This window comes from Paramisgurnus dabryanus, chromosome 6, assembly GCF_030506205.2.
Source record: "Paramisgurnus dabryanus chromosome 6, PD_genome_1.1, whole genome shotgun sequence".
Lineage (NCBI taxonomy): Eukaryota > Metazoa > Chordata > Actinopteri > Cypriniformes > Cobitidae > Paramisgurnus > Paramisgurnus dabryanus.
The window spans coordinates 42,872,163-42,885,907 of record NC_133342.1 but is presented as its reverse complement, the minus strand read 5'-3'; the positions used below and the strand labels follow the sequence as shown (position 1 = coordinate 42,885,907).

The window sequence follows — 13,745 nt, the reverse complement described above, 5'->3', positions numbered from 1 at the left end:
TGTCAGGTTTAAAATATTTACGAACCTTAACAAAAATAAGACACACTCAGACCACGAATGAGGTTATAAAATTCTGCAGGGAGAACCCAGATTGAGATGTCTCATCAGGAAACATTCAACTGTCTCTCGAATTGTTCCTCCTGCAGGACTGTATTTATTTAGGATTTAATCACTGGTTCACCCCGGTTCATTCCGAAGGTCGAACCTCACAGACTTTCATAATTGCAACAACATCACACATTTTGCTAAGTCTAGAGAAATAGTATTGACTACATTTTACTAAAAACAAGATAATAACTTGATGATGCAATTTGATGATGCCGTTACCAAAGGTTATATGATAACAAAAGAACATTCTACACACTATTTTACCTTGGCAGTCTTCTAAGTATCTAGACAGACTTAATATGATTCTAAGCAAATGATTATATATTCATATATCTAAACCAAGGATTATACATTCATAAATGATAACATAAAACATCCAATTATGTCATAAGAAATACATAATATGTAATAAGAAAATACATTTTCTCCAACATTCCCTCCTGTTTATCATTTATAATGTCTTTACTTCGGGTTGTAACCCGTTACCTGCTTAGGCACTTTAGGATTAAACCTTCATCAATAGACAAATGAAATTTCTTCTACACAGTATCATCATAGGCTTTAGTAGTTTTCCGAACAAATTTATAGTCTTCTCTATCTGAAATATTACCCAAGAAATATTCATCAGTAAGTACAGATTGAATCATTTTCTTTGTCATTTCTGACACACATTGTATCACACAAGTCAAACACATGCATATCAACAAAAGAGCAGATAATATTGGAACGAATATTTTCAACAGTTTCTGCCAAATTGTAATTTTGACAAAGTACGTATCTGCAAACAATTTCTTTTGCATGTTTGCTTAAACCCCTCTCCCATGTCATTAAAATGTAAATACATTTGAAAAACGTTTAAGCGTCCATTATTGTGTATCTTTGTGACCAAATAAGGAAAAGGCTTTTGGAGTTCTAAATCAGTGTTAAAATTACTATTTTCAATCCGTTCTCATTTCTCCTTTCTGGAGCATTGAATTTGAAAATCAGTTATGTCTGTGAGCTGTTAGTAGTTTGTCACCATAGATGACGCATTTGAGCAGTAAGTTTCTCTCTGCCGTTCATGCGGCTGGCAACCGTAGCTGCCTGGTCAGCAAGGGTACTCCCTTTACCTCACTGGTATCTCCCTTCAGGTGGGCTTTTACCGCAACCTGTCCCTGGGACATCTCAGGAAACCTCTCTGCTGCCAACCTGCTCAAAAGTTAAGCACAGCTCCACAGGCATAAAATAAATATAAAAGTATAAGTGTTAGTTTTGTTACTAGCCAATTCACATGTTTTTTTGTTTTCATTTGCCTTTCATTTCCTTTTTGTTCACAAAAGATAAACATCATTGTAACAATCAAATTGGAATTTTTAAATGACAGATTGTCTAAGTATTCATCAACACTTAATGTTTGTATAATATCAACACAGTCTCGAGTAGAATTAACTGACTGTTCAAACCTATAATCAAAAGTCTCCATCCGTAGCATGAGCTTTCCAGTCCCCAGCCAAGGGAACAAGGCGAGGCTCACTTTCTGTCCGTTGGTCCATAGTTTGTGGTCGTTGGGGACGTCCGTTCCCCATATGGAATCATGTTTAGTGAAAATGTCTTTCTTACCACGATGTACCTCTGTAGCAGTAATGACAAATGAATGGTCTGTAGGCCGTACCGGGGCACATCTTCCGACCCACCCGACTGGTAGATAATGGTATATGGTCAGTCCACATAACCAGACGAAGTTGGTTTGGGGAGTGGTCCCCATGGCGTCGGGTGCGGTGGAATAATCGGTGCATGTGCTTCCTTTCCTAGCCTCAGACTCGTTGAAATCTCCTTTGCGGGTCGTTGTACAAGGGGTGTACGTGATGTGGCAGTTCTGCTCCGGAACTCTTCCAAGGTAGCCGTCGACAACACCCAATGTTAGAGTGTTTTCATAAAATCAGCCATTCCTTCTGCTCTGTGTAGACAGGACAGTGCTAACTAACCTTACCTATTATCTCTTCTAGGTTAAACTTCCCTTGCTCCCGTGAAAAATAAACAGGGGTCACAAAAAAAATCTTCCGGGTCCACTTACTTACCCACACTTCTCTTACCTAGATTAACTAAACAACGACTTCACTGTCCTGAACAGAACAAACCAACTGTTTTTTGATGTGGCTGAGATGTATCCACGAAGGTCTTTCTGCAATCTTCACTGCTGTAGGTGTGGTAATGAGGACCTGATAGGGACCGTCCCACTTCGGGCTGGACCAGGTTTTTCGTTTGATGACTTTGATAAATACGTAGTCACCTGGTTTCACAGCTGCTTCCTGTAACACAGAGAAAGGAGGAGATCTGGGCAGTATGTTTGCTTGTATCACTTCTCGCTGAGAGAAAATTGCTTTTAAATAGTCACTGAAATTTTGTTCTTCTTCTGCTTCTTTCAAAGGTGACGTTAACAAAGGCAGTCTAAACTGTCTTCCATACAATATTTCAAAAGGGGTGGGACCTTTTACAGTTGGTGTTATTCTGCTGTATAGTTTTACTAAATCAATGCATTCTGGCCAAGGTCTTTTAGTCTCTTCCATAATCTTCCTTAATTTATTTTTAATCGATTGGTTCGATCTTTCCACCAATCCAGCACTTTGCGGATGGTATGCACAGTGATTTTTTAAAACGATATCCAAGTTTTTTGCCATGTATGTAATTACTTCATTTACAAAATGGGGTCCATTGTCACTATATATTTTCTCTGGTATACCACAATTTGGGATGATGTTCTTGCAGAGGGCTTTAGCTACTGTTAAAGCGTCTGCTTTTGCGGAGGGAACTATTTCGATCCAACGTGAAAAAACATCAATCAGAACCAAGCAATATTTGTATGGACCACTCTGATTCAATTCAATGAAATCCATGCAAATATGTTGAAAAGGGTATTCTGGTTCTGGAAATCTACCTCTTGTTATTCTGATGTTTCCCTGTGCATTATGTTTTATGCAAATTGTACATGCCTTACAAAAATTTTTTGAGTAAGAATTAAATCCATAGGTTACAAAATGCTCCTCTACTAGTCTCATCATCCCCCCTGTTGACACATGAGAAACTCCATGTGCCACAATCGCAGCTGCTTTGAACAACACTTTGGGTAGGATGGGCTTATCTCCTATGTACCATATGTCATCATTTTATTTTACAGCTCCCTGAGTCTGCCAATAGTCTCGCTCTTTTTGTGGGGCTGCATTCTGCATGTCTCTAAGAACTTCATGATCCAACAATTGTTTTTCAACATAGATATCAGTTATACCAAGAAGACCTGTGGCTGCCTGTTTCGCAGTTTCATCTGCTTTCCGATTTCCCTGGGAAATCTCATCTTTGCCTTTAGTATGGGCTCTGCATTTGCATATAGCTATTTTCTGTGGTTGGTGTATCGCATCCAACAGTTGTTGTAAAAGGGATGCGTGTGTTACGGGTTTTCCCGTTGAGGTTTTCATGCCTCGTCTTTCCCATTGTTTTGCGAAATGAAATATCGTTGAAAAAGCGTATTGGCTATCGGTCCAGACTGTTAACGATAGGCCTTTGGCCAGTTGACATGCTCTGGTCAATGCTATTATTTCAGCTGCTTGTGCTGAGTGTGTGTTGGGCAACTGTTTTGCCTCAATTACTTGGTCTTTACTGACTACTGCATATCCTGTAATAGTCTTTCCAGTGTTATCTTTATAACATGAACCATCTACAAACCAAACCTGTCCTTCATTTAAAGGGGTGTCTTGTAAATCTGGTCTGGGCAAAACCAATTGATCAGTTTGTTCAGTACAACTATGAGGTTCCCCATCGTTTTCGTTGGGCAACAACGTAGCTGGGTTCAATGTATTACATCTCTTTATAACAATGTGTGGTTGGGAAATCAACACTGTTATACATGATAAATGACGTGCAGGTGATAAAAACTGCATCTTGGTTTGTAACAACAGAATGTCCACAGCATGTGGCACCAAAAGCGTCAGGGGATGAAATAAAATGATTTCAGCTGACGCCTCTACTGCCAATGCCGCAGCACAAACTGCCTTCACACATGGTGGCAGGGCTGATGCTACCATATCTAATTTCTTAGAATAAAATGCTACTGGTTTCAACTTAGTGCCATGTTCCTGTAAAAGTACAGAAGCCATAAAATCATTTCTACAATCTACAGTTTGTATGAAAGGTTTGCTGTAATTCGGTAATGCCAATACTGCGGATGAAACCAGTTCTTGTTTAATCTTTTCAAAAGCCAAATCTGCTTCTGATGTCCATTCAACATTGTCAGCTAATGCCATTGTTCTACCATAAATTAAATCTTGCATGGGCTGGGTTTTTCCTGCATAGCATGGTATCCATGCTCTACAATAGTTGCATAATCCTAAAAAAGACATTACTTGTTGTTTGGTTTTGGGCTTTGGGGCATTCAAATAGCTTCTTTTCTCTGTGTCTGTATCAGTTTCCCTTCAGCTGTTAATGTGTGACCCAGATAATTTACTTTCGGTTTCACCCACTGAAGCTTCTGTTTTTTGACCTTGTTGCCTGTTTTGGCTAGATATTGTAACAAGGCTATTGAATCAGCTCTACACTGTTCTTCTGTCTCAGAGGCTACAAGGATGTCATCCACATGTATTAAAATTTGACTTTCACACGGTGGATGAAATTGAGCTAAACAACTACTAATTGCTTGTGAATAAATTGTGGGGCTCTCAGAAAAACCCTGTGGGATTGAATTGTAGGTATATGTTTTTCCCTGAAAAGTGAAAGCAAACCAAAACTGGGAATCTCTGTGTATTGGAATAGAGAAAAAAGCATTACTGATGTCTATTACTGTAAATACTTTGCTGTTTGGGTTTAATTGATTTAAAAGAGTGTGTGGATCGGGGACTAGAGGGGCTCTAGTTTGCACTGCTTGATTAATGGCTCTTAAATCTTGTACCATTCGCCATTCGTTAGTATTGGCTTTTCTAACAGGAAAAATAGGGGTGTTACAAGGTGAATCAGTGCATTCCCTAATCACTTTTGCTTTTATTAAATCTTTTATTACTGGTGTTATTCCTTTAATAGCATCAGGTTTCAAGGGGTATTGTCTTATACGGGGTCTCCAGTCAGACTTTGCTTTAATTACTACAGGTAGGGCAGTGGTTAATCTCCCTACGTCAGTTGCACTTTTTGTCCACAAGGTGTCAGGGACTTGCTGCAAATCTGCCTCATCCTGTTCTGTCAACATCACTCATACACTCATCACCTTATCTTGATGCAGTGCTGGTTGTACCTCTATGAGCTGTAACATCTCATTTCTATACAACTTTAATGATGCACTATAACACTGTCCAGGGGTACCAGTAGGTACCCAATCATATGTGGTTTCAGCCTGTTCTACCACACCAGCTAACATTTGCCATTTCATTCTGCATGGTTTTGCTATCGACATGTGAGGTTTTGATGGTATTTTATACAAATTCTGAGCTCCCACAGATAACAAAACTTTTATCACTGCGAGGGATTCATAATCTGTATAAACACACTGTAGCTGTACATCTTGCCTTTCTAGGTTATTTAACAGAGTCCAATACTCATTATCAATCATACCCTTACTGTCATACCACATGGTGACATGTAACTGATCGGGGGTCATTACATCTTCTGCAGCAGTCATGTGATACATCACTTTCTGCAGAAGACCTTGTGCTGTCTGTTGGTTTATTACATCAAGGGTGTAATAATAATTTAGCTGAGATTTGTCATATGCATCTTTAGCTGTAATGGAGGCAAATATTGCTTGCATGCCTCCCCTTACAGGGACTAGGCTAATGCCTAGTCTCGACATTAAATCTCTTCCCAACAGATTCACTGGACATTATGGTGATATCACTACAGGGGCATAAATGTCTTTGTTGTTTTTACTGTCTCTGAAATGTAGATTATTTGATATAATCTTTCTCTGTAATTGTCCATTAGCAGATCTTACTAAAATGCTATCCATAGATGTTGTTAAAGATGGAACTGAATCTCTTAACACAGTTTTACATGCTCCTGAGTCACAAAGAAAAATGATTTTTTGTCCATTTACCACTAATTCAACCTCAGGCCTAAAATTCATTGAGTCCATCATTTGTATAGCTGCTGCACAATCAATAATGGGTTCGTTTAGTCATGCTAAATCTGGGGCCCCTTGGTAAACATTGTTTTCTGGGGGAGGAGGTAAAATTGCTCTTGTACGTCTGGGCTCTGGGCAATCTCTCGCCCAGTGTCCTACTCTACCACATTGCCAACAGGTATCGTCTCTTTCTGATCTGTATTGTCTTTGAAATTGCTCTCTACCCCTAGCTCTGCCTCTTCCCCTTCCTCGGGGGTTTCCACGACCTCTTTGGGGTTCTTGGAAAAAGGCATCACTCAAAAGGGTATCAGACATATACACAGTGACTGGTTTTTTCTTTTTACTATGTGAGACTTTCTCTGCATGTCTAGCCCAATTTTTTAGCTCATTTAGGTTAGCTGTATCAAAGGTCACAAAATGTTTTCTAATGAAACCAGATATCTCGGACCTGTAACCTTGCATAAGAGCATTTTTTAATTGCTGCTGATACGGATCTTCATCATCCGGTTTAATGCCACTGTGCACTTTGAACTCTTTCTCAAAACGCACACCAAAATCATCAACTGACTCATTATCTTTTTGTTTTACAGCTGCCAAAGCACCATAATTTGCTTTTCTCTTAAATGTAGTTCTCATACGTTCATATACAGGGGTCAGAAGATTCTCAAAGTTTGCATCATTATGAGCTATTACATCTCCATTTGCACTTCTCCCTGTGAAATCTCCTCTGACTTTTCCCCAGTCAATTTTTAATGCAGCCTGTAAAGCTTGCACCATCTCATGGCCATTCAGATAATATGTGTTTCTCATCTGTTTTACTTGCTCAATAAACTCTTCTATGTCTTCTTTGTAAGGGGGTAACATTTCTACAGCTCCTTGGCATTCAATAGCCGTCCATGGCCTGTAAACTAAGACATGTTGGGGTTGGCCTGCACCTATATTGGGATTTGCTACTTGAATCATAGGGTATGCTTCTGTCTCGGGCTCAACAGAACTACTTGTTTTTGCCTTTGACCTAGTAAGGGGTGGGCTAGGAAGGTTGGGGTCTGTAGTGATTATTTCTTCAAGTGTCTTTATTGCTGCATTAAGTGCTTCTCTGGCAGGGTCATACAGTCCATGATATGGGGGAGGACCGGTTTGGGCAGTGGGATGGGCACTGATATCAGGGGCTGCTACCGGGACATTAGAGGCTGCTATGGGAACTGCAGGAATTAACTCTGGGCTTTCGTTTTGTGGCAGGGGAAATAAAGGAGGGGCAGGTAAGGGAGGGGTTGGCCTTGCTCCTAGAGTAGTTTCATTATAACCATTATTTCTCCTTCTTTCTTCCTCTCTTTTCTACCTTCCTTGTTTCCCTCTCACACTTTCATCAAAACATTCTCTTGCACTTGCTTTTTCTTTCTCTACCTTTCTTCTCTTTCCTGTTTTGAAAGCTGCTTTCTAACTTCTGCACCAGTTACTCACATTCATGTGCATTCAATTTCCCTGATTTCTTTTTCCATTTCTTATCATTTCACTTTTTCACTTTCTTTACCCCACATATACTTCTCATCTCCTTCTAAATCTTTCTTAGCACAAACACTTCAAATAAAAACAAAAACAAATTCAACAACAAAAATTAAACAGTTTCTTTCTTTTCGATTTCTTCAATTTTTTCCAACTTTTCTTTCTCTCCCATGGAAATCCTAAACACCACATTCTGTTTGCTTACACGGTGTGCTTACTTCAGCGTTTAACTGATTGGTTGTTTTGAACCTTCAGGGTTTCTCTCCCTGTCGCTGTTTCAGTACACTGGGTAAATTTACAGTATATATTTTTATATACACACCACAATATAACGCAACAAAACAATTGTTCAGCACATCAAATACAAAACCGCACAATACACAAAGCATACACCAAATAAAATTTTTTGTTTATACACAAATTGGTAAACTCTTTAGGGCGATCCCCAGGATCCCCTTCAGCTACTGAGGGACTCGAACCCTCAGTTCAGCTGACTGACAGTTATTGGGGGACTGGAACCCACTCAATTCAACTGTCCAACAGACATTGGGGACTCGAACCCACAATTCTGTTCTTGGGCGACACTGTAGGACTCAAACCGATTCAGCTGTCCCCTTTCTTATGGTAAATAACAAATTAAAGTACCAATCAGAAAACTCACCCGATTCACTGCGTCTGAGTCGTCTTCTTAGCTTCAGATTCCGTCAATCCCGAGATCCCCAGCAGAGGAGACCTAAATGCCGGCCTGGCGAGGAATTTTCACCACCCAGGACTTTCTTCGAATTCCTAGAACTCGGCCGTCGACGGGCTTCGGCATGTCTCCTCCACTGTTGATCACTGGATGTGTTGGAATCCGGCTCGAAGGACCAAAATGTCAGGTTTAAAATATTTACGAACCTTAACAAAAATAAGACACACTCAGACCACGAATGAGGTTATAAAATTCTGCAGGGAGAACCCAGATTGAGATGTCTCATCAGGAAACATTCAACTGTCTCTCGAATTGTTCCTCCTGCAGGACTGTATTTATTTAGGATTTAATCACTGGTTCACCCCGGTTCATTCCGAAGGTCGAACCTCACAGACTTTCATAATTGCAACAACATCACACATTTTGCTAAGTCTAGAGAAATAGTATTGACTACATTTTACTAAAAACAAGATAATAACTTGATGATGCAATTTGATGATGCCGTTACCAAAGGTTATATGATAACAAAAGAACATTCTACACACTATTTTACCTTGGCAGTCTTCTAAGTATCTAGACAGACTTAATATGATTCTAAGCAAATGATTATATATTCATATATCTAAACCAAGGATTATACATTCATAAATGATAACATAAAACATCCAATTATGTCATAAGAAATACATAATATGTAATAAGAAAATACATTTTCTCCAACAGCTCCGTCCTAGAAGGCTGCATGTCTCGGCTGCCACGTTTTATGCATTTCCTGCTGAATTTGTTTCATTTATAAAAGCCCTTAAAGCGATTAAGAAGAAAAATGCAACTAGTCTTTTGTCCATCATATGTGAATATGATTTAGAAGAAAAACCCTAGCCCCTTATTATTATTATTATTTTTTTTTATTATTATTATTTTGCATTTAATTAAATATTAATTAATATGTGTATGTGTATTGTTGTTTAATGTTAACAACTATTATTATTGCCTTATTGTTTGTACATGAATATTTGTTTAATAAAAAAAAGTCTCGGCTGCCACGTCATCAAGCATCGTCGAGGAACATCTCAATCTGCTTGTTTTCTCTTTTTTTTTATTTTTTTATTACAAAATGTTCAACTGTCCATGTTGTAAAGACAGTTGATACATGACTTTTATTCACTGTACAGTATTGGATTTTTTTTGGTGATGCATTGCTAATTTTCAACTTCTCTCTTTAAAGTTTTCATGCCATGACCATGACGTTGCCTTGGACTTCAAACTAAACCATCTCATTCTGGCTTTTTTCTAACCTCGAAATCTCAGAAGGACAGGTCTAATGGACGCAGCCTCCATAGGATGCAACCTTGCATTTGAGAAACACCCCTAGAACGGTCAACTTACCCCATACTCTAACCTGAATGCAGGGATCATAAAACTTTATCTTTTACCTTAATTGTTAGATGGGTGTTGATACCAAACTTTTTTTTCTCGTCTACCCAGGAGAAAGTCATGGGTTCTGCTGCTGAGGTTGTCATAAAGCATGCTTTTTTCCATTTGTTGCATTTGGCAATATTATCAAAAGATTCTGAAAGAAATAAGATAATTTTCAAAGCATTAACATGAATATGAAAGTCATTAATGACCATCTTTTATTATTGTTTATTTACAGTGTCTTTTATTCTGCTTACCTGACTCATGCAGAATTCTGGCTTGATGTTTGGTCCACCTGTTAGCTGGCTCTGGTGCTTGGTAGTCTTCTCAAACCTCTGAATCAAGACCACCATGAGAGGCCTTCTGAAGACCATCATTACGCTGCAGATCCAGTGGTCTTTACTATGAGGTAAATCTTTTTTAACTGCAGCATTGAGCGTTATGTGCGCGGTTTATGCGCACTGAATGCCTTTTGCCCTCTCCTGCAACATGCATTTTTTAAGGAGCGCTAAGAGCGGAAAAGCACCCGACGTCATTTGTGTCTTTCCTTTGTCCAATTGAATATGGGGAGAGGCGGGCCTTTCGTTGTAGGGACCGATGTTTACAGTTATTTGAAACAACCATACTTCAGTCACTTACTGTCTCCTGTGTGTTTATGCACCTCTCACCTTCGTTCAAAGTCAGTGCAAGCATCCTCTTTTTAAAGTTTCTGCTTATATGACAGTTAACAGCAAAAGAGCGCTCACGCTTCAACATTTGATTGACAGGACAGCAGCCTCGGTGGTTGCCCTGCAATATAAAAAGCTGCACTGCTTTTTATAAAGTGACCAAATCAAGGTGCACCTTGCGTTTCCACATCTTTAAAAAGCATTTGGTGTGATTGGCCCCCAACAAGGGTTTTTTCTGCCGCTTTTTATTTTTTCAGCTTTTGCCTTGATATTGTATTTTACATTGGTAAATGCCTATGGACATTGGCTACTAGCGTTCTGCATGTGTAAATGCACATCGATGCGAACAACGACGCAAACGTGTAAATGAAAAGTGGCGCATAGCCTACTGTGTAGAGGCATTGGGGTAGGTCTGACTAAATCAGCCTTAATGACAACTGCATCAGTCTTCAACTTTTACACAGATAAACACTCACTTTGTCTATCCAGACCTCAAGGTTAGAGTTCAAACTGATTCAGATAGTTGGTTTTGTTCATTTTCTAAGTTTTTTGTTGATATTTTAGTCCTAATTGATTATGACAGATTTGTTACAGCATTATCTGTCAAAATGACAGCCAATAAGAAAGTTTAATTCAACCTCTGGTTGTAAAGCAGATTTTGAACCAGTCTTCTTAAATTGTGTCACTAGCCTACCACAATCCCTGTGCACCAGCTATGGAAAGTGTAGACCAAACTTCTGCCTCCACCTATGAGTCTCTTCCCACATAAAGTAATTAATGCAGTCTTACAAATGAAAGTTTTTTTTAAGGTACATTATTTTAATTACCAAATGATTTTTCGGATGAATTGGATAAAAATACATTATTTTATTTTTCATTTATGACAACTGGTTGTTGCTGCATGAACTATAAACCAATGCAGCTATTTTGGATACAAGATAATGCGCCTCAGGTCACACAAATCAAACACAAAGAGTTGTTATACACAGTGTGTACAGTCAGTCATTCAAATTGGATATACACAAAAATCAGAACCCTCACCATGCTCTCCCAGCTTTAGGTGCTTAGACCTGTTTTTCTAATCAAACAATACAAGGACAGATGTTTGGGTGTTATTGCCTTCATGGCATGAACGATTAAAATCTGCATTTAAACCCAAAGGGGATATGATCTTTAAATAAAATTGCCTGTCATTTAATTGATAACAACCATAATACTGAACAACTTTAAAGGTCCCGTTTTTCCTGTGTTTTTGAGGCTTTGGTTGTGTTTACAGTGCGCAATATAACATGTGTTCATGTTTCACATGCGGTATTTTTCACACAATCTACTTATCTATATAGTGCTTTCACTGTCCTAAAAACAGGCTGGTGTCTTCTTTGTCCTATGAAGTCCCTCCTTCAGAAATACGTAACGAGTTCTGATTGTGTAGCTTGTTTAGTGCAGTGGTTTTCAATCTTGTCCTAGGGCAGTGGTTCTCAACTCCAGTCCTCGGGACCCACTGCTCTACACATTTTGTATGTCTCTTTTATCTGACAGACTCAGTTCAGTTCATGGAATCTATCCTAACGAGCTGATGATCTGAATCAGGTGTGTTAAATAAGGGAGACATGCACAATATGCAGAGCAGCGGGTCCCGAGGACTGGAGTTGAGAACCACTGTCCTAGGGGACCCACTGCCCTGCACATTTTGCATGTCTCCCTTATCTAACACACCTGATTCAGATGATCAGCGCATTAAGGGACAGATCCATGAACAAAACTGGGTGTGTCAGTTAAGGGAGACAAACAAAATATGCATTAAATTTATTTATGCTATTACAGCAACATTACACACTACCTAAAGTTTGAAATATGGGATCAGGAAAAACGTGACCTTTAATGTTTAAGTATTGAGGAAGAAATGAATTCTTACTGTGGTGGAGATAGTGAAAACTCTTACAAAGAGTCATTTTGGGTGTTTTATTTAAAGACCATGTCCCCGTTAAGCCTGACTACGTCAGACTTCGTACTTCCGCTCAAGCAAAGTAGCAGAGAATGGTATTACCAGGCTAGTCCTTTGGGTTTAAATGAAGATTTTGATCTTTCATGTTTTTAATATTTTGGTTTTTCTTTGGGTGCAATTTATATAAATAAAATACTTTGTCTGATGTGATGATGTTCTCATTGCGTTCTTTTGTTACAGATAGAACTGAACTGGAGTCTGTGAACTAATGCTGTGTTCGAGACAACTTGGATGTTTGATATTATTGACCTCAAACCCATAAGAAGTCTGGAACAGCAAACAAAGTTGAGTATCCGACCTCTCAACTTGGGACAGATCCATCAACACCGACCTCAACGAGATGCGTCATTTGACATTGCAGACAAGGTGGTGGCTAGCTCTTCACAGCCTTACATGAACCGCAAACAAACTTTAAACTATTTTTACAGCACATAATATTTATGAACATGAATGTTAAATTATCCAGTAACCGTTTTCTGCCATAATTGGCACAAGAGCACAAACTTCTCCTGGCTTTAACAAATGGTAATGTTAATGAAAAGTTCATTTTTGTCACAGTTGCAAATTAACAACCACACAGAATATGAAGAATAGCCAGAACTGTGGTATTAAGCTAGCCCTAAAATGTTGTGAGAATCTTGATGTATTGGACACAGGTGTGTAGTATCTGTTATATATTGACGGTTGACAGGTTTGTTTGCATGTAATTGCATTATTATTAATTTGGGGTTGATAGTCCAATGTTGATTTGAGAGAAATATTTTTTTCTTTTTCTTTTTAGATCCTTTCTCTTTTTTTATGCAGCTCTTAAGGATGAAGCACCCTGATCTACTAAGATGCACAGATTCAACTCTGGCCCAGCATCATCCCCACACCTCATCTGCCATCAGTTTAATTTAATGTCTGTCAATTGCAAATGCTATTTCAGTTATATTACAACTTAATATTAACTTTAATTGAGACTAGTATTGTGTAAAGCTGGGGTTTCCAAACTTTTCATTTTAAAACCTATTAGACAAGTATAATCTATTCTAGACCCACTAAAATATTTTTAAATATACATTTTTTTAATGGGGTAAAACACATTTGTTCTCTTTCAGTGGAGTCATTTTATTTTCATAATATTTCATAATGTGAAGAAGTGGTTCTTAATGTTATTCCTCGAGGCCCACTGCTCTGCACATTTTGTATGTCTCTTTTATCTGACAGACTCAGTTCAGTTCATTGAGAGCTCTTCTAATGAGCTGATGATTTGAATCAGGTGTGTTAAATAAGAGA

The 13,745-nt window shown here is 38.6% G+C and overlaps 2 long non-coding RNA genes across 20 annotated transcripts in view; both read left to right on the top strand.

Moving 5' to 3' along the window:
• The window catches only part of LOC135767188 (uncharacterized), a 35,254-nt gene that overhangs the window by 11,199 nt on the left and 10,310 nt on the right, over window positions 1-13,745 (top strand). The gene's annotated exons all lie outside the window — the stretch shown is intronic.
• On the top strand, window positions 9,623-13,605 carry LOC135767192 (uncharacterized). The gene is made up of 3 exons (XR_010541950.2): window positions 9,623-10,203; window positions 12,648-12,833; window positions 13,249-13,605. It is a non-coding gene; the product is annotated as an uncharacterized lncRNA (long non-coding RNA).